The 20328-nt window shown below is 29.7% G+C and overlaps 1 pseudogene; it reads left to right on the forward strand.

Moving 5' to 3' along the window:
• The first annotated feature begins 2131 nt into the window (after window positions 1–2131).
• On the forward strand, window positions 2132–12305 carry LOC113370288 (annotated as a pseudogene).
• Window positions 12306–20328: the final 8023 nt, after the last annotated feature.

Raw genomic sequence — 20328 nt, forward strand, 5'->3', positions numbered from 1 at the left:
AATAAATTTACTATTAATATGTTTATATAAATTAAATGCTTCTAATTTAATATCATAGCACTTGTGATTATGAAATTATTTTAAAGTTTAACTATTGGTGATATAAAAAAAGTATTTTTATGTATAAAATATTTTATCAGGTCTAGTCAAAGTTTTATAATTGGAAACGAGTGATATATTGAAAAATAAATATAAGGAACAATGGACTGGTTATAAATGTGATTAGTTATTTAAGAAATTTGTTATTGATATACAAAAATTATTTATTTATTTATATTGTTTTTATTGATGTTTAAATTATTATGTTAAATTCTTAATACATATGCTAACTATTGAATGTACTTGTAGTGAACACGAATCCCACATTTCTAATTGCATACTGTAATGTTTTTCCTATCGAAATATAATAAGAATCCCATTCAATGTATGGAGACTGTTTAATCGTCTATGAATAAAGCAGCTTCGAATGTGATAGTGATTTTATTTTAATATAATTTAAATTCTATATAATATTTGTGAAAAAATATATATACTCATCCCATTAAATATCCGTTAATAGTCTCAAAATCGATATTTGAATTTTAAAATTTTTAGGCGTTATGAATTTTATTACCAGGTTTCGGAACTAATTTTATAAACTCTAATTTTATATGCTAGTTGAGATTAATGCATGAATTTTGTTTGCATACTGTTTTTTTCATTTTTTCGTGACGATGTGAAATATCAGTCGAGTAATATGAGTTTTAATAAATTCCGGACGGCACATTTATTTTTGCAAAAAAGGTTAGTAAATTTTCAATAATATACAAACTTAATATTGCTATATTTATATAATTAAAATCAATTATTTTTAGGTTCATGCAAATATTTTGCCCGGTTGTCGAAAGAGCGAATTATATCTTTGGAAATCTTATTGGAATTTCGGCGAATAGTACAGGTGAATTTTCTTGTAAGAATCTAATACGTTCCATACATTCCTTGTCTAGAAGGTAAGTGAATTTTAAAAATTGAAATTATTCAAAAATTTATATGCTTATAAATTTAGTAAACAAGTTTAAAACAATATTTCCAACTGAACAGAGCAAAACTTCTACGGATATTTATTGGAAATCGTGATATTTTCATTATTATTGCGTTCATTTTATAAATGCATTTATTTAGTCATCGTTGAATCTAATTTGATTCAAAGCAGTACCACCCACACTTTTTATTATTCATTAAAATTTGAATATTCATTAATACTAAAGAACATTAAAACTAAAATTACGCAAAGCACTGAAAATAATTTTTTTTTTGCATTTTGGAGATATGAAATTTATTTGTAAATGTAATCTAGTGATAAGTACTCGTATTTATAAAATAAATTTAATATATTAGTATTTAAAATTTAGCATAGGTAAAAGGATTGTTTTTGGAAATGGACTAAATTAAAAATTGTAGTTAAAGAATATATTTTGTTATCCCACTAATATTACGATATGAAACTAGCAAAATCATCGATTTTTGCACCATCGGGTTATTTGATGTGATTTTTCTCGTTGGTATTTCAAAAATGTATTTAACGCGCTATAATCCCTTCGCACATCATTAATTGCCCCAGGGAGCCTCGCATAGTATCATCTCGAACGCAAACATTGCATCGCGCCGGTCGCTCAAGAAGACGCTCGTGTTAGAAGAGTGGAATTGTAACGGCACTCTCGCCGACCACCTTCTGTACCTCTACCTGTTGTACCTCTTCGCAACAGACTCTTGTGTTAGCGCGCGTCAGTCTGTGACCATTATTCACCTTGCGAGCATCCCCCCGAAACTCGATTATGTGACTATTACTATTTTGTTAAATACCATTTAAAGAAACGCATCCCGAAGTACAATCGGAATCTAACCCCAACCTTTCCATGGATTATTTTGTGTTTAGGGTTTATATTGCGACCCAGTGTTTATTAAAGTGTTTTAAGTGAGTTTTGTGTCATGCTTATTCAATGATTTGCATCGGTTTTTTGGTAATCGCATATGGTTTTGTGTTTGTGTATGGTGCCGTGTGATATTGATAGCCCGCATATCTCTTTTTTCTTGTGTGAATTCAAGTGAGTGACCCCATTTTCAACCGTTCTGGAGTCCGCGAACTACAAAGATGGCTGCCACCGCCGTCTTGTGTTTTAAACTGCTGACGTTTATGGCAATGTTCTTACTGATCGCATCTCATGCGTCACTTTCACAAATGTCACCCAAATCGACATCCGTCCAGGATTTTGTGAGTTACAACATCGACAGAACGGATATGTCACACGAAATCATAAAACGTTCGGCTAATCCAATCTTAGGAAGTAAAAGGTCCTTAAACGATGATGTCAGGATATTAGATTCTAATTCTGTAGAGACTACCAGTAACGGAAAGTTTAATAATGTACGAAGTATAGATGTGCCGTCTGTCAAGAGTCGTGCTATTGAGTTTCCTGACAAATCAGATAAATCGCCTGAAACAGAAACAGATGCTAGGTCATCAACTAGTCAAGAAAGACAAAATAATCCTGATATTAAAGATATAATTACTGGCATAGTTAAATTATTAAATGGAAATGTTAATGTTCAGGCAAATACCCAGCCGGCTTTATATAGACCGCCACCTAGGCCATACAATACGCGAATTAATAACAGAGGGCCTCCGCGAATTTCTGAAACACCATCTTTACCACCACAACCTACCAAAATTCCTCCACCTTATCCATTTTATAGACCAGATACATCTATGCCATTTTTAAATGGTGTTCCTATCCCAGAACGAATTGTACCTCCATTTATAGCACCACCTCGAGCTCCTAGCCATCCTGTTCGAAGGCCACCCGTTACTGTGTCATCACCACCTAGCGAGACACCACCAACAACTACTGAAAATGTAGTTGAGGTTCAGAATAATACAGAAATTACCTCATCTCAAAAACCTGAAACTCCATCAGAGGTTCCGCCGACCCCTGCACAAGAAGTGTGGGAAACAGTTAATATGTCCTCGAATAGTGTAGTTACCGTGCATGAAGCAAAGCCTGTGGAGCACGAAGAAAAAGATAAGGAGCCGGTTATAACAGATAATTTCACTCCTACAATTACAGAAGTTGCAAATACTCAAGAGCAAGTAACACCGTCAACAACACCGGCACCTAATAAACCTACTTCAGAACTGAAAACAGAATCGTCAACTGAAATCATTACTTTGGAATCGTCTATGCAGGATGAATTAGTGACCTCATCGATTTCATCATATATTCCAACTCCTTCTATATCCTTAACGTCATCAGTTAACACTATAAAATCCACAACAAAACCTGCAGTAGCGTCGTCATCTGATATACCTTTGCCATTTACTAATTTCCGTATCCAAAACCTGGCATAGTGCTAGATGATCCAGAATTCAAACCAGGTATGAAAAAGCCTATAAATAAAATTCAACCAATAATAACAGCTACTAGGCCTTTGCGACCTCCTGGCTACGGAGAAATTTTTGATATAACAGTTTCAGCAATCCAAGGACCTGGATCTGCTAAGCCTTTAAATGGTTTTCCAGGAGATGTGGAAGTAGAGACTATTGAGTTAGGTCAACCAGAAAATAGAGACGACATAATAGTATCTCCTTACGGCAATGAAGGTTTTGTCTCTATCGATGGTAAACGAACGTACTTGAACTTATTTGGCGATAACACTGTTGGAAAACATCTGCACCATCCATCCAACCTACACCTGTAATTACTCAAACCTCCATTCATACGGGCACAGCAGTACCTACTTCACTTTCGCCACCACCAAAATTGCCAGTGAAACCTATTCATGTGCCATCCAGAAGACCGAGTCCTCCTGTAAGAATTGATACTTGCATTGTTGGAGATGACTCAACGTGTGATCAATCACAAAATGAACGCTGTAAGACCGAAATTGGTGTTTCTTCATGCCACTGCAGGCCTGGTTACACCAGAAGAAAACATAGAGAAGCGTGCAGAAAAATGGTTTCATTAATGCTTTCATTAAGAGTAGATCGATTGTATGAAAATAGGGTTAATTGGGATCCTAGTTTTAACGATCCTGTAAGCGAACCAAGGAGAAAGATGACTTACGAAGTTGTAAGGGCGATAAGTTCTGCAATGTCTATGACACCATTTTCTGATGACTATTTGGATGCTAAAGTCAATCGAATTTTCCAAGGCGATGCGGAAACTGGGGGCGTTTGGGTGAATATGACGATGAATTTAAACGAGAATTCCGAAACGATTCGACCGTCGACCAAGGGTGAAATTCAAAAGCACTTACTTGGAGTTATACACAGGCGGAATAATAATGTAGGAAATTCCGCCGTGTATGTTGATAGTCCAGTAGGAGCAGTAGCCCATGTTCAGGACTTAGATGAATGTACAGATCCTGATTTGAATGATTGTCACACACTAGCTAAGTGCACAAATGTTTGGGGAAGCTTCAGGTGTGAATGTCCTGTTGTATTAAAAGATCCTTGGAGAGATCAAGTTAATCGAGCTGGAAGGATGTGCGAGCGCTGTCCTGATGAATATTGCAACAACCGTGGAGAATGCAGATACGAAGATTCAGCACAGGTAAGAAACTAATTCATATTATTATTGATATAAAATTATTGATTCTTATTTAATATTGCTTGAAGTATAGAATTTTTATTATTATAGATATATAATAAGTAGAAATATTCTTGAATAATTGACGGCTTAACGTATTGGCGACTACTCAGAATTTAGATAACTATTTAAATAGGTCCTATTCTTACTGATTTTTTTTAAACGTGTATTCCATCACAATACAAATTCTTGTTATATATTAATTATGTAAATATGAACACGCTGTACTTTGTTTCTTTAATATATTTTAAACGTTTAGAGAGGGTGATTTTTTTCATCACTAATGCAAAATTTAACTGCAAGAAATATATGTTAACACATTATGTAAAGAACTTATTATTAATTATGTTTAATTATGTATAGTAACAAGTACGGTGTGAAAGTTGGTAGTTTAAATTGTTACTATCCATAATTAAACATAATTTACTATGAGTAGTTTATATAATGTGTCAATATCTATTTTTTACTAATAAACTTCACATTGATCATACGAAAAATCACTGCCTCAAAGCAATTGTAATTTATTACTTTATGAAACAAAGTTAGTGCAAAAACAGAATGTAGTATGTTCAAATTCATATAATCAATATTATACTCATAAAACAAAATTCTCCTCATGCTTATTACATATTCTGAACTTTTTTCTTTCTTTGGGTCTTGATATCTTGATAAATAAATAGAGACATATAAAAAATTATTGTATTTTCAGAAGAAATAAGAAAATACATCGTGTTATCATTAACTTTATTTATTTACAATTGAATGAGGTTTTATGATGATACTGAATATTAAGTAGTAATTATTGCTACCGAATCAAATGATCTTGATATCATTCCATATTTGTTTATAAAATCTGGAAAACCAAATACAGACCAAAACCTTTAAAAAATCTTACCGTAATTCATCAATTATGGCATTTAAAAAATTATCGGATCAGTTTTTTTATATAAAACGCTCATTAACTTTTGTATTGTGGTTCTTTAAAATCAGTTATTAATGTATAACGGTAATTCATGGTATTTTTAGTGAATTGCTCTCGTTTAGTTCTCACTGTTTATTAACGGTGCTGGATTTCTATTTCAAAAAACCAGCCGAGACATAACATGAGGTCGGAATAAAGAGAACTGTAGACTATATTAATAATCCACTCAATTAGTCTGACGAAGTTACATGTCACACAGTCTACGAAATTAGAATAAGAACATACATGTCTTACAGACCAGTAACTTGTTAGGAGCATTGAAAAATTTTACTCAAGAAGAATAAATTCTTTGATATTCATGTATTTATCTTATTTTAATCTTATATATTCATAAGTTCATGAATATATTTAAAGAAATATATCATTTGATTTTGAGGATAAATATGCTATATCACTACATACGTTAACAAAGTTCGTTTTTTCACATTTTTTTTTATTAATGAGTTACTAAAGTAAAAATTACACGGTGTATTTTCTTAGTTTTTCCAAAAACGCTCTAAATTTCTATTTACCTTTATTTGTTATGAATTACTACGATATATGATTAAAAAGTCATATGTGTCTTTTTAGATAGGACTCGGTTCATTTAAAATGAACAATTCAATTTTATAAAAATCTTGTGTAAGACCAAAAGTAAAATCATAAGTTAATCATCATGTTTTAAAATCTGTAATACTTTAAGTACAATTAGTAAAATTTTTGCCGATTCTAAAGAAAATAATAATAAATTATACTCCATCTTACAAAATGTTAAAATAATATAAATATCTACATATTACCCAATGATTATCACTAATTAAGTTAGGCCAGCTAATTTTTCTGATTTTAAACAAATAATTATAAATTATATTCTATCTTATAAAATGATAAAATATTATAAATACATATTATACAATGATATTATATATACATTTGCTAATAATTATCATACTTGATCACAATCGCATAAAGCATGCAAATATTCACAAGCTGATTAAAGTAATTAATTAATCATTAATGAGCTCTACGTATTGATAATAAATTACATTATGTTAATTTTCTTATGAAAGATACTAAGAATTTATTTTCGTATTGAGTCATGATGATATTGCTTTTTATTATTTCCTGATAGGACATTGTATATCCCCAAAACATTGAGAAAAATTGATCTAAAAAATTGAGAATTGAAAAAAAATTAGAAAAAAAAAAAAATAACATAGCTATTCAGAAAAGCTTAAATTATATGCATAATATAAACATACACAATTAATCAATCAATAATTACAGTGCTTATTTAATCTTAATTATAATTTTTTTTTAAATTTTAATAATTAATCTTAATTAAGATTTAAATTTTATATTGTATATTAATCAGCTGTTTTTCGACAGCATTCTACTTCCTCCAACAGTTTTTTATGATTTTTTTGCACATTTTTTCACAAGTATCTTATATAAAAATGTCTCTAGTTCTCTTACAAATTATTTTTCTATTTCAATACTACTTATGAATTTTTTCCAAAGTGTAGTTTGTGATCCACTGACATAACTTATATCCTATTCAAGATTATTATCTCATTTCATTTAAAAATATGCATATTTGTTAATTTTTTAAATGAATAAATGTCTTTAGTGAAAGATAATTAGTAAAAGATAATAAAAACATATATTTGGACTTCAGTAGAATTTAAAATAACTATTATTCTAAAGATAGTTAATTTAAATCGGAGATAAAAATGTCACAAAAATTAAATTAGAATTTTGTATTATTATAGTATAACATTAGTCTTTTAATTTCGTTTTAATACAAAAATACTATTTTATGGATTTGATGTTAGGGAGAGTAGATGTAGAGGTTTGAATTTACATGCATCATTCTCTAGGCAAATTTGGTTTCATATAAATTGTTTTAGAAACAAATTACCGTAGAACCCCAAAGCGATCATGTTTTTTGCGAATTCTCGCTTAATACGTCAGCCCCTGCACTTTCTCCCTTAAGACGCCCCATTATAACCAGGTGCCTGGAAAATCGTCTTAACCGGGTTTTACTATATAAAATATGTCTATATAAAATATTCATCATTCCCCTGTCTATTACCGAAACCCTTTTACATTTGTGAGAGCATGTGTTTCAAAATTTCTATTACTCATGTCGTATGTAAGAAGTTAAGAACTGAGAAGCAACAAACGAGTCAAATGCGTCAGAAAGGCAGAAAACACGCATTCATCCGCCTTTGACTAATATAATTTAATTCGAGCACGATGTTTGAACAACAACGTGTGTCTGTTCCGGATACAATAGAAAGTCTATCTGCGCTTTTTCTGGAATATCCGAATTGTTTCGCAATCAGGCACAGAGTCATTGCGGATCCAGTTTGCGGATTCCGCAATACAAGATATGTTCAATAATAATACCCGCATACAAAAACATTACACATCGGTTCTGATTCTGAATTTCAAACGTTTTGCATAAATTGTAAAAAATAAAAGTTTATTTAGCGTCGTTGATTCATGGAATTGTTATGTGATTGCGGAGAATGGGCGAAAGTATAAAGCAATTTTCAGAAATTGTTTATTTAATTTTTAACGCTAAATATCAAATATATTATGTAATATCTAAAAGTTATTACTAAATGTATGAAATGTTTTAAGAGAATGTTGATTTTTAAATAAATTCATTAGCAATTATATCTTCATTTTATTTTCTTACTAACAAAAATGGTAATAGAGTAGATAATAAAAACGAAACCCTTAAAATATTATAGGACGTCCTCGGAGTAATTGTAAAAATTGAACTATTTATAAAAATTAATTAAAATTTAAAAAAGTACGTATGGTATACATACTCGTACTGTATTGTTTATTAGAAAAGATCAATAAAGATATTAGTTCAATTATAGTTAGCTTTGAAACAATATTGCTTCGATTATAAATTGCCTCAATATAAATCACTATAGTAGATCTATTTTTGTCAAATAGTTATAATATTTTATTGACAAAGAATCATTTTTAATAAATCTTTCTAATTATTGAGTCTTTTCGTTGATGTACATAATTTTCAATGAACGCCTTGAAATATTATAGGACATCTTCAAAATAATTATAAAAATTAAACTACTTGTAAGAATTAATTAAAATTTAGGAAAATACGTGTGGTATACATACTCGTACTGTGTTTTTTATCAGTGAATATAATAAAATATCAGTGAATCAATAAAAGATATTAGTTCAATTATAGTTAGCTTTGAAACAATATTGCTTCGATTTTAATATAAATCCCAATAGCACATATAATTTTGTCATATAGTTGTAATATTTTAGTAACGAATCATTTTTAATAAATCTTTCCAATTTTTCGTTTATGCACATAACCTTCAAAGATATTTTAATTGTTATTGTATTTTCTACAGCACATATATTATATTACTGCTATTAATTTTTCCTGCACTTTCATTGGCATAAATATAATTAAACCGCTGTTCATAAAATTCATACTTTTCGAATTTATATGATTATATTCAATTGTTGGTTTACAAAGATTTTCAGATTTAAGTATTTATTTAATGACCTTTAGTTTTTTTAATATTTAATTTCCTAAAGACATAAATGTGATTAAACACGGATTTGGGTTATAATATATATATTTAATCTAAAAATATATAAATTTAACCCTTTCCATTCCGAGATTTATATAAATTTTTCCGCCGGAGCGGCGGCATCCGAGTGGAAAGGGTTAATATTGTAAAAAGTTATTAAAAACAAATTGAATCGGAGAATAAGACAGACGGGTAAATTCTAAATTCTAGATAAAAAAAATTTCTATTTAAAATATTATTCTGGAACGCTTCAACTCACTTCTTTAAATAAAAGAAGTAATATTATATCAACAATTATCAATTAATTAAACATTTGCATTATTTTCTTTGTAATAAGAATAATTTTATATTCTATTATTTGAACTTCTAATTTTGAAGCATGGTTTGATTAAAAATTCGAAAGGTATGAATGAAATTAGTTATGATTTTGCTGAGATTAAATAAAATTATTGATTTTAATAAAAGTGTAAGAAAAATTATTATCTAGTATAATATATAGGAAGAATATACTTTTGTTAATAATTTCATCCATCCAATAATTACTGGATGTTTTGATTATGTTCAAAACTCTAACCATTTTCTCTATATTTATAAATATTTAGCTTGCTTGATGTTAAAATAACAATTTTAACAAAATTAATCACATAGAGTCTTCTGGATATCAAATATCTTTTGATTTTTTTTGGTTTTTGGCCTGATGAAAATAATAAACTATTTTTTATTATTATTATGTCTTTTATACATAATTCCCAATTTATATTGTTTCTTATTGGTGTTTATTCTTGTGGGAAAATTAGAGTATTCGTAACCAAACTTTTTGCACATAATGACGCGCAACTTGCATGAATTTTATATTTACAACATATAACATATGATTCATCGGCTTTTCGAGTTCTTTAACCTCTCTCATAATTATTCATACCGCATTTTGTCAACGCTCGTAAGAATGGTAAATATTAATATATTTTAACCGTTACTTCGAATAAAATCTTCTTCAAAAACTATATTTTTTATAACTTTCATGATACGTGTAATAGAATTACTTCTTTTAATTTAATCAACAGTAATCTTTCTGAACATCATAAATCAAAATGTTATTGAATGATTTATCGTTTATTCATAGCTGTACATTTTGGGTCTCACACATCGTGAGATGCTGCAGTAATAATTAATGGTATTTAAATAACTGTAAAATATTTATTTTACAATGCAAACATGTCAGAAAATTTACGTAGTTCAACAAAATCAAAAGTAAACTAATTAGTAGGATTTACAGAACAATGCAAACAAAAATAAAAGTCAATTAGATAAAATTGGTAGCATTGGTAGATTTGACAATTTAGTAGATATGCAAGCCCTCCATTGAATTTTGGACCTGACAACTACTTGAACTCAACAAAAGAGTTTTTTTTAGAAAAAGCCATTTTGATACAATTTTCAAACCAAATTATCTAATGTAAATTTATGAAGAAACATACAATTTTCATTTTGGCCTAATCTTTGTTTGGTGACTATTTTTTTAAATTGCTTACAAGGACTCTGTTACTATAATTTAATATTAATATAAATTTTATCAAGTGGTATATGATTATTACGAAAATTTTATTTTTGGTATTAATTGCATTACAATGTTCTTTTCTTATAATTACAACAAAACAATCATGTCTACTTTTACCTATTTGTTTTTCGCTTGATTTTATTCCATGCGTTCTTTATTTTAGAGAAAGAGTATTTTATTATTTATACCTAGATTAGAAATTGTTTATGTTTTGTAGATTAGCAATTTCTTTTATTATATAATATTAATTCTTTCATTATATAACCTTGATTAAATGTATAAGAACTATTTCCAAATTGTGCTAATATTTTTGCCATGTAGAAACGCAAGATATTCAATTATTGATTTTTTTTACAAATATCACATTTCTTCTAAAATGGCTCGTATTGTAATGCAAAATAGCACCGTTAAGAATTTGCCACTAAGCTTTTTGCTAATTTTATTTGCACTACACCTAGAATTTAAATGAAGTAAAGTAACGCAAATAAAAAACAACCGCTATGCTTATTATCATAAGTAATTTTTACGACCGGACGTGTAGAATAAATGTTCTTGTCATTAAACTTTAACAAAACATATTTCACAATAAAAAAATAATTATTTCAATTATTGTCGGACAGTGTGTAATTGTTAAATGCATATTGTCATAGAAAGTGTACGCCAACGACGCTTGTTTAAAACGACTTGAAGAAAAGCGTACAAGAAGAAAGTTTAGAACCGCAATTGCGACTAATTTGTTTTATTGTTTATTAGACGGAAATATGAAATATTCTGTTAAAGGATGTATAAGACATTCCTATCAGCTATAATTTCTAGTCTATTATTATTAATTCATTTATCATCTATTCCAGGTGTGCACATGTTCGGGAAATTACTACGGAACTCAATGCGAGATTGACGGCGAAGTCTTAGGAGTAGCCGTTGGCGCCAGCGTTGCCGCCATCATCATAATTGGCCTGACCCTCGGTTTCCTTGTAATGTGGAGCAGAAGGTGGAACCGAGAGCAAAAGTCAAGTGCTGTCTGTAGCCCTGTATTCGGCTACATGACAGCCGCCAATAGCGGCATGAAGATCCCAGGAGGAAACAATACTCAGCCGACATATTTAACAGCCGAAGACAGAATGCGATGGGCTCAAATTGCCGATGTCATGGCTCAATCGAATTTGTATGCTGCCGAGCCGGTAGCTGCACCTAGACCACCCTCTGCGATGTACGGGTATCCAGCTATGGGATCCGTGTCCATGGCTGGAACATTGCCTATACATCAAAGGGGCGTACAACCTCCTGTAGCTTTACCCAGATTAGGATTGCATATGAATAGACAGTCGTACCCGACACCTTTTGACAACTCCAGTTCCAGTGAGGAAGAGGATAGAACTGATTTGCTTGGAAGAGGTGGTTTCCAAATAGCTAGACCTAAGAGTCGATCCAGTGGAAGTTTGGTGAATCTTGGTGCTTCGCAGTCTATATATTGTGATGTGGACTACGAGCCTTCAAGATCTGAAATCTATCCTGGTTTGCCTATGTCCACATATTCCTTATCAGCAAGGCCGCCATTCTATCGTTGAACTAAGAGTGAAGTGTTTTAAGTGAAACAAACAATGTGTAGTGATATTTAGAAATATTTGGACACTTTTACCAAATATTACATTTAGTTAAGTGTATGATCTAGAATATCGTTTAAACCATGTGCAACTACTATAATTATTGAAGAACAGTTAGCCTTGAAGCAATTGTGATCTGTCATTCAATATTAAGCACAAATGTTGAAGATCAACCTGGTGCGGTCATTGACCAATTAAACATCTAATGAGCGTTTTTATGCGTAGTCAATTTACAAGTGTATGCAAACACATTTAAGATAACGTTATGCCCGCAGGCCTAGCATATTCGATTCTATAAATTGAAATTTACATCTATAGGATTATAATTTTAAAAATTACATTGCGGTGCTTTGAGGCGATTGATACTTCGACATGCGAATTAACTTTCATATTGAGACTTATTGTTTCCTTAATATAGATACGGCGTATACAAAACAAAAGAATGTGAAAACAACAATAGCAATCGTAAACGTACAACTCAGAATATTTCTTTAGAATCCTCGGCAAAGATTCCCATAATAAATGAAATAATAAAATTGCGGTTCTTAATCTCCACAGGCGTGTCGTAGATTTTAATATTCACTTTTGGCTTCACGAATTGAAAAAGTTGCGGTTTAAACATAAAATTTTATTACACTGAATTCTTAGCGAGGGTTATAATATTATTAAAAAACTAATCAAATACATATAGATAAAAGATTGTAGCGTTTAACTTAAATAGTTAAAAAATTACGATTTTTTCAATTCTTCATGCAAAAATTCATTATTTTTTTCTAAAAATTACACAAAAGCGTTAAATACGGTCAGATTTAATGATGCTGAACAACGTTAGCTGTTTATTAGAATTCTTGCGCTTTCTTAAATTGTCTGTAATATGAGTTCATGCATGGAAATGGGTTGATAATTAATATGCGATATAAAAAAGAAAGTTTCCAGTAAAATGCAATTTTATGAGTGCGAAGCTAGTCCAATATAATTGAGATTTATTCTAAAAAATCTGAAATCGGAATTTATAACATTAATAAAGGAAAATTACTTTAACAGCTATTGGCATCAGGTGAATAGTTGGTAATAGTTGAATGACGACCAATTTTTTTCTATGAAGCTGCTTTGAAAATCCTGTGCAGGATTCAGGATGGTGAAAGTTTGCCTTCAGGATCAAACAAATAATTAAAGGATTTATATATTTTTTTAAAAATTTTGCTAATGTTTATTTTGAACTTAATGATAACGCGGTATTGAGTTCAATTCGAGCTAGCATTATTTGTTATTCCAAATACGGTTATTTAGCAATATTTATTCAAAGGCAATATCATAATCGTGTATTGTTTGTTTAAGTACTCATATGTGCATAAAGAATTGTTGGTTGGCAAGGCGGCCAAAGAACCGCAGAGTGCAACTGTAATTTCCCCGTTAGGGAAATTCGTTAAAGAATGTTCGGTCAATTGTTGGAGTCACATAGTGTAACGATACTATCATTTCACATGATTGTAAAAAAAACTTTTTTTGTATCGACTTGGGTTATATTAATAAAACGACTATTTCCTATAAATTCCAATTTATTGTCATAAAAAAGAACGCATCACACTTTACTTTGTAGTAAAAAATTCAAGAAGAAACTAGTTGGTTGCCACCTAATGAAGTGAGGTAGGAACATCGCAACATCTTATATAACTCTGGGAGTATTTCTGATTGATAAAAATTATAAAAAATACTTTCTATACATCTTTCATTTTTATTCTTATAATCCAGAATTTTTATATGAATTTTATATTATTAGTTATAGCCACTGAATCGAAATTGATATAAATTCAGGGCATGTGGTCATAAGGTTTGATCTTCAACGACAAAGTCGGATTAAACGTTGTATAAAATACTTAAGTATCAAGATAAATAATATTCTTGAATATATTTTTAAATTTAACATTAAGTTCGTTTTCAAAAATACGTTCCTTTATGTTTAATTTAATAGATATAGGAATAATTGATAATTAAATTGTCATTGTTCAATTAACATATAGAGTTTTATAAACACATGACATCAAAATTTGTCCTAAATTGAGCATTATAAAATATGGATTGTGTTGATTTAAACACAAGGATCCATATGTTATTTTTTATGAAATTAATGAAGAAAGATATCACGAAAATTGTAAATATATTGGTCTAGGAAAATTTTGAACACGAGTTCTAATTTGGTTGTTTCATCCAGTTTTATGATATAATTTGAATTTGTATATATTTATGTCTTTAATTGACTTAAGATTTTTGTTTTTCTACTTAATCTCCTACTGCGTTAATATTCATTTAAATCATTCTCCACATAATTTATATTATTAGTTTATCATTATTCTTTTTACTTATAAAAATTTGTGCGAACTGGAATTTATTCGTGAATTTGCATACGTTTAAAATGATTTCAAATCTGTGCATCTGTGCATATTAAATACGAATTAAAAATATATAAATTTTATTCTGCAATAAAAATCTTGTTCTTCCATATTACTAATATAAAAATTATACAAAAAATTAGAAATTTATGAGATATCATTATCGAAAAATATAAACGAAAACTAGTCATCATACTGTTTATTTAAATATTAACAAAATCCTATCATTGTTTTAGCCTAGCTGACTAATTATATTATAAGTGCATTATTTTGATAGTATTTTTATATAAAGTGTAACTAGTATTATTAACTATATATTTTAGTAAAAAATTCTGATTTATTAGCTACTTAAATGTTTTTTTTTGAACATACCTTTTATTACCTTCAGTTAGAAATATATAGGCTAAATTTAAAGGACAAATGTTGAATGTTGTTTTTAATTTAAATCAAATTATATGTGTTTCAAAATTATATATAAAATTACTATTTTTAATATTTTTGCAAATTTATTTATTTAAAATTATTGTTAAAATTGTATGTTTTCTATCGATCTGTTAAAAAGTTGCAATCCCCTGGTATCATTTAGGGTTCACAATTCTTACGTAATCTTTCGACCAATGTTCAACGTTTGTGTCCTTTAATATTTTAATATTTTTATTTCAAATATTTCTTTCATTCGAAGTTTTGACTTCGAACAGAACGTACATTTCAGGATACTTTCGAGTAAAGTGTATACAATGAGTGTTAATTTTCAGTCAATATTAGCATTTTGTAATAAAAACAATTGTTAACCTGGAAAGACACTTAGTATAGTGATGTAGTAATTAATCAAGTAAGTTTAATTATTATTATTATTAATGCGTATTGTTCATTATACTTCTAGTATATTATTAAACTAGTTTTTAAGTTACTATGGATAATATATGTATATACAATTGAAATTCTTTATTATTGTCCTTTCCCTAATAAAATCACAGCGTGACTTCGTGAATTGCGAAAATAAATCAGACTAATGCAACTATAATTGTTATTAACTGCTTTCATTTAGATTAGAAATTTTTAAAATGGTTTTAAAAACGTTTTATTGTTTTTTATGCAAATTATTCGTTGAAAGTGCTCGCTTATTGGCATTTGTCAACAACCGGTTGTTATATATTTATTTAGATTTGTAATTAAAAAGGTGTGAAAGAAAGAACTCATTTAGAAATTCTGTAATTTATGAAGACACATTTGGAACAGAGAAATTAATTAGGAGGACGTTTAGTAATTGTTTTGATATTTTGATGTATGGCTTGTTTGGAAGGCAGTAGTTGTCATATTCTAGTTGTGCCATATTATGATTATATTTAACAATATTTTTTGACTTCATATATTTTGGACATCCAAAGGCCGTTTTCACTTGAGGTCATATTTGAGATCTATGATCTCAAGTGAAAACTTGGTATCATGCTGCTTGATACCGAGCTGGCCGAGATTTAGTTAAAAACTTGATTTTAAAATTCCTTTACAGAATACTCTATAGGTGAATATTTATTTACGTCTTTTCTAAATTTAAAGTTACCACATCTTTAGGTGGATATATTTATGATATTTTTGACACATATCGGTTTTATTGAGTGATGGCATATTGCATCAGGTTATATGACGGAGAGCTTCAGAAATTTTTTCGTATTTCGATATTAACTTATGAATATATCATCTTTTAGTAAGCCTATTTCTGAAATAAATATCGAATTCTCTAATTTGACTATGAAAGTGTAAAATGTTACCTACATCTTTTGGTAAATGTATCTATAGTAAAATTAAGGATTATTTAGGAAAGATTTTAGGAAATTTATAATAAATCCTGCACCAGTAGGTATACTGTAAACATCAAACTCAAGTGTTATTAATAAATATGTAATATTTTTTATACTATCAAATTCGTAATATGGTGGTAGTCTATAGGAATACTAGGCACAACATGATATCAAGCAGTAGGGAAATCCGTGATTTCTTGAAAATTTAGGTCTGATCATGTTTCTAAGTGAAAATAGCATTTTGTGGCATTACTACAAAGCTAGTTATTAAAAAATCACAACAGCTCATTGAGCAATGATAAGAGAAAGTCCATTAATTGCTTGAGGCTTTTAGGGAGAGGTGGGGTTTGACAAAAAATCCCAAAATGTCACGTGTTGGAGGGAAGGGGTTTAGTAAGATATCACGTGTTTACCTGAATTTTTCCATAAAAAAAACTCAAAATTTTTAGGATTTTTTTGTGAATTCGAAAAATTCGTTCGAAAAATGTTGCATATCTAAAAATACACGTGATGTTTGGTGGGGTGGGGGGGATAATTTTAAATATCACGACGTATCACCAAGGCGGAGAGGGGACTCAAAATCCCTAAAATATCAATCATGTGATTAATGGACGCTCCCTAATAATTCTGATTATATCCAGCAATCCAAATGAACTCCTGCAATGTATAATGCCAGTTGCATACCGCATACTAGTATATTTGATTTTGTAACTTTCATTGTAGCTCTGGTATTATATTACGTGTATCTCCAGTATTTCGATCTATATTTGCACAAATAGGATCTGTTCGTTTAATAGATTTCAGTCTCGTAAATAACTCAAGCGTCCAGTAACCGTAAACGGCATTACATTATATTATTCTCCGTCGCAATGACAATCGCAGTCTTGCTTCGGCTAGCACGTACATGAAAGTGGCGAATCCACTATTGTCTGGGAAAACAACAGTCATTTCGCACCAAAGGCAGGTTTACGACTTTTGAAAATCGACAGATGAAAGATTTTTTTTATTTATCATTGTTGTTGCTTCAGATAATCTATCAGAACCGCGAGGTTCTATCAGATTATCCGCTAACACTATTTAAATCTAAATTTCTCCAGTGAAAGGTTATTTGGCTTTTGTTATTTTATTAGATTAGCTAATCATTTATTCCTTCAATCTTCTATTCGGCAGCAATATATTTAATTTTTGCAGATTTGGATTGGAATGGAATCCTATTGGTGCAAGACATTTTATGCTCCTTTGATGTTGTCTTCAACCTGTTTGATATTAAGATCTTTATGAGCAAACAAATTATGCTATTTTTTAAGTCGCTTTATTGGATGAGATGAATAGCGTTTAGTAGTTTATATTTACTTAGACTTTTGGATCACTATTGCAAATTGATTGAATGCTAAATAGACATCTTCTTTAAAATTTACAATTAGTCCAAGTTATGTATGTACTGTGGTATGCTGTAAAACTGCATGAAAGGCTAAAAAGAAAATGCTGTTTTACATTTGAAAAGTTAATTCCACATACCATATAAAATGTGCAGTGAATTTTGATTATCGAAATGAGATCAACGAATGTTATTTGTGAACACACAACATAAGTTCTAATAACTCAAACAGAAAATTTCAAAAACAAAAATGTAGATATTAGACATTTTTGCTGATGATGACATAAAACATGTCGAAGCGTTTGGACCATCAAAGATTATTCTATAAATCTTTGACTTTTTATCTGGTGTATCACCTTAAAAAATTCTATTATGTATTTCTTACTAAATGGTAATTAAGGGGTCGAATATTTTTATTCACCAAGGGGGAGGGAGGTATCCAAAAATCCTTACAAAGCGATCACGTGTTTAATGGACGCCCCTCAGCATAGGAGGTAGCCAAGCTCGAGTTTATACCCATAAGTTGTACCATTACATTCGCGAATAATATTTTGTTCTTCCTGCTTTTACCTTGGCCACCAATGATCTATCATATATATGCCCGACGATGATTACATATTTACAATACGAACGAGTTCTTTTTTAATAGTCTCCATTATTATCCACGCCGAGTTGCACTGTTCGTTCTTTAGTTAGTTAAGCGTTAACGAAAGGCACGGTTGCTCGCCTTATGGATCTGGAACAATTTCTTAAAAGCTCTTACGTGCACGTCTCCCATTAAAAAAATTTATTAATTAAAATCATATTTTTTGCAACAAGTTAATTAAACAGCATATACAGATTTTAATTTTAATGGACTTTATGCTTGTTAGTTGAAAACTTGTAAAATCATGGTAATATATGAAGAATACATTCTTATAAGGTGATACATAGAAAAAGTTAGATTTATAGAATAATCTTTGATGGTCCATAAAATTTTCTGGTGTGTAAAAAAACATCAAATATCCATTTTTTCTTTTTTTGAAACTTTTTGTTTGAGTTACTAGAACCAAGAACTTTATTGTGAGTTCAAAAATAATATATTCGTTGATCTGATTTCGATCATCAAAATTCACTGCACATTTTATATGGTATATAGAATTGACTTTTCAAATGTAAAACAGCATTTACTTTTTACCTTTTCAAGAAGTATCACAACATACCACAGACATATACATAACTTGGATTAGTTGTAAATTTTAAACAACATGTTTATTTAGCACAATAGATATTGTATTGTAAATATGTTCCAAACAAAATAATTTGACATACAAGGATTATGCAAATAAGACTAATAATCTTTAATGATCAGTCACTTTCTCCGGCCACACGGTGTGTTCGCCTTTTTTAAATTGATTGTACACATTACGTTGGACTTTCTATATTTCTCCTCCACCTACTATTATCCAATTTTATATTCCATGGTATGTCTTTATCTGATGTATTTATCAAAGAATTTTGAAATCAGATTTCTCTGTTCTGGAAGATAGAAGCAAATTATAATGGAAGTAACCAATTTAAATCATTTTAAGAAATCCATCTTGAGTGCATAGGATATTGGTCAATGAATTATTTTTTACTTTTTTGAAGCAACTTAATGCTTTTTTTCTTCTTAATTATGATCATATTTCTGATTAGTTGCACTGATGCTCCTAAAGGCTATTTTCACTTGTAATCATATTCAGATCTGTATTTTTAAATAAAAACTGATGTGACTACTGCTTAGAATATTTTTCTAAAATATTTTAGATTCAAAACTCAAGGGTCCTAAAAGTTGTTATGATGATTTGTCTTAACTTCATCGATTCTATAGATGGCAACCCAAACTGTTGCCATATCTCTAACATGAATTTTATTACTTGTTACAATTTCTGTAATAGTGATGAATTTTTGGATGATGCAGCAATGCAGGTTAAGAGCTATTTTTACTTGGAAACATATTGCTAATTATATTTTCAAGGGTAAACCGATGTCACCACTGCTTGACATCAGGCAAATGTAACAAATTTGGAACTTCTGATTCATCACTAAAATCAATAAAAATTACTTCATTTTATTGAGCTTATCTACATCAATCCCGGAATCGAGTTGGAGTTTAGCTCAGCTCACAGACCTGCCTTAAGGCAGTACTACCCATTATTATTATCTATTATTATCAGTTTACATGACATGAACAGATGTCTTTTTGTAACTGCATATGTCTGCATTATAGAAAGGTTGTCCGAAATATAAGAAATATGTATTCCGCCATATTAATATGCAGCATCAAAACGCTTGATCTACTTTTTATACCGAGTGAAAATATTTTGATGAAAAAAATACAAACTTCGTAGTAGTTAACTCACCTCACCAGGCACGCAAAACGGTACGATAATTCAACA

This window comes from Ctenocephalides felis, unplaced genomic scaffold (assembly GCF_003426905.1).
Source record: "Ctenocephalides felis isolate EL2017-DRISC unplaced genomic scaffold, ASM342690v1 CF-g0.4_SCAFFOLD_01492, whole genome shotgun sequence".
Lineage (NCBI taxonomy): Eukaryota > Metazoa > Arthropoda > Insecta > Siphonaptera > Pulicidae > Ctenocephalides > Ctenocephalides felis.